We start from the raw sequence: 2,468 nt of genomic DNA on the forward strand, positions 1-2,468 counted from the left end.
AGCCAAAAATAAATAATAAATAAATAATTAAATATATAAATTCTCTTTAAAAATAAAAGAATGGAAAAACAAGGTCCTACTGCATAGCACAGGGAACTATATTCAATATCTTGTGATAAACCATAATGGAAAAGAATACGAAGAAGAATATATACATATGTATAACTGAATCACTTCGCTGTACAGTAGAAACTAACACAACATTGTGAATCAACTATACTAAATAAATTTATTATTGTTTTTTATAGCACAACATGGTTTTGGTTTAACAGCAGTTTAAAAATGAACAAAAAGGAAACCTCTCATGCAGACACATCAGGTGGCATAAAACAATCGGCAATTTAATATGGTAGGAGCACCGTTAGCCATTCTCTCACGTGTGAGTATATATATACATTATATGAGAGTGTATAATATATATATATAATTTCTATATATTTTATATACATTACACATATATATATATATATATATATATAAGATACTTTCTGTTGCCATGACCGCGCTGTCCCAAGCCGCGAGGCAGCGCACAGATCGTAGCAAAGCCTGGGAACCTCTCCTCGCGGGGTGCACAGAGCTCGCTTCATAAGCCGCGCAGCTGTCCAGTCTGCCTTTCCATCAGTCCTCCTCTCTTCTCTTCGCTTCTGCTTGGTTTTATGAAAACAATGACTCTGATGGATTTGCACCTGTGCTAGTGCTTGGGAAAGGTCCATGCAGGAATGGGCGCAGTCACAGGATGAGTGAGATGGCGTCATCCCCAAAAATAAACTAAAACAAAACAAAAATTTAAAAAAACAGGACAGGACTAGAAAACTCAATTTTTTGGACATATCTAAAAAAGGGGACAAGAACAGTAGTCATCTGTTCTTCCCATGGGGACAGGAATGAAGAGGGAGGAGGGAAGAGAGACTTGATTTCTTCTGTTCACAATAGAATGGTTGGAGGGGATTCTTCAGAGTTTTTCAGGGGATGGGACCCAAATGTAGTGCCTAGACTGGTCCTCAATGATTTGTTTGATTTTGTTATAAATCTCTTCCAGTGAGTCACCCTGTACAATGGCTGTGAAGTATTCTCCAAACTCCTGCTCCAGTTTCATGGCTTTGTCATAGATTTTATTTGCTTGTTCATATGTCTGCCATCGGTTCATTTCCATAAGCGCTTCAATGGACTTGGGCTTGAAGAAAATGGCAATGGGATAAAGTTGTGACTGCTGCAGCCTCTTGATAGCATTGCCAGGAACATCTAACATGCAGTGCTTGCCCCTCCCCCAACTCCCTTCACTGGCTGGAGGCTGGTCCCATAGAGATTATCGTTGAATTGTCCTGCCTCGACGAACTTGTTGTCCTGAATATCCTTCTCCATCTGTTCTCGGGAGACCACAGAGCGGTAGTCTTGCCCATCCACTTCATCATCACGCTGAGGCCAGGTAGTATGTGGTACACAGGATCCAAATTTACGCGGGAACTCCGAAATCAGGTCATCGTTGACTCTGTCCTTCATTGGGCCCAGGATGATGACGGGCCTTGCCTAGTGAACTTCTTGCCGTGTCACTGGCTCATATGACAAAACAGCGTCCTCCTGTCCTTTGGAACCGCTTTCGCCGTCACTGGTGTTGGATGTCACTCCTGTTCCTGTACGCTGCTCTCCTGGGCCATGTTTTCTTTGCTCTTGTAAAATGGAAACTTTCGAGAGAGGCGGAAACTCCTTTTACGTTTCGTTTTGATCGACGTTTTAGACTCAATCATCCCCGTCCTGGCGTGAAACTTCACGGTTTTCAATGGAGCCCTTTCTTTCTTTTCCACCCTCCTTCTTACTGGGAATCACACCAGTTTGCTCACTTTCTCCATGGGGGGGGTCACCAGTCTCGCCTGCCACCACTCATCATCAGAGGTGTTAATGACATGTAGAATGTCACCACAGGAGAGGCTGAGGCCTTAGCTCGGCAGGCAGCTGTCCCGAGTCCGGTCATAATCAAACAAGGCCCTGACATACAAGAACCTCTTCTCACTCGTTCACAGGGACCCAGACCCAGAGCTCACACTGCTGTTCATCATTTGTTCTCGCGAGTCACGTATCTTCGATTCAAAGCGGCTGTATTCTGGCGCCGGGTCGGAGTCCAGGTCTAGTACTGAGAAAGCTCCAGCTCCGGCCGGCCCCTCTGTTCCGCACGGGAGACCACGGACACCTAAATCAAATAAACTTTAATAAAAGACAGAAAGAGAAAATGTGTCTGATTTTCACTTATGGCTCCCTGGACAGAAATTATATGAAGAAGCACATCTTCCCAGCCTTTGAAGACTACCTTGGACTGTAAAGGGTTAAAAATTCTGGTGTTAGAACCCCTGCCTGGACCTCCAGGCTGTTAAAGTCCAGCGCCAGCCACTGGCAGACTTCAGAATAGGCTGCCAGGGCAGAGAAGGAACTGGTCCACAGCCCACTGCGGGGTCTCCAAGAGCCAACCTCCAGGG

The 2,468-nt window shown here is 44.7% G+C and overlaps 1 pseudogene; it reads right to left on the reverse strand.

The window, feature by feature from the left end:
• Positions 1–531: 531 nt before the first annotated feature.
• On the reverse strand, positions 532–2,157 carry LOC115854521 (disks large homolog 3 pseudogene; annotated as a pseudogene).
• Between the last annotated feature and the right edge of the window lie 311 nt (positions 2,158–2,468).

The sequence above is a fragment of the Globicephala melas genome, chromosome 7, assembly GCF_963455315.2.
Source record: "Globicephala melas chromosome 7, mGloMel1.2, whole genome shotgun sequence".
NCBI lineage: Eukaryota > Metazoa > Chordata > Mammalia > Artiodactyla > Delphinidae > Globicephala > Globicephala melas.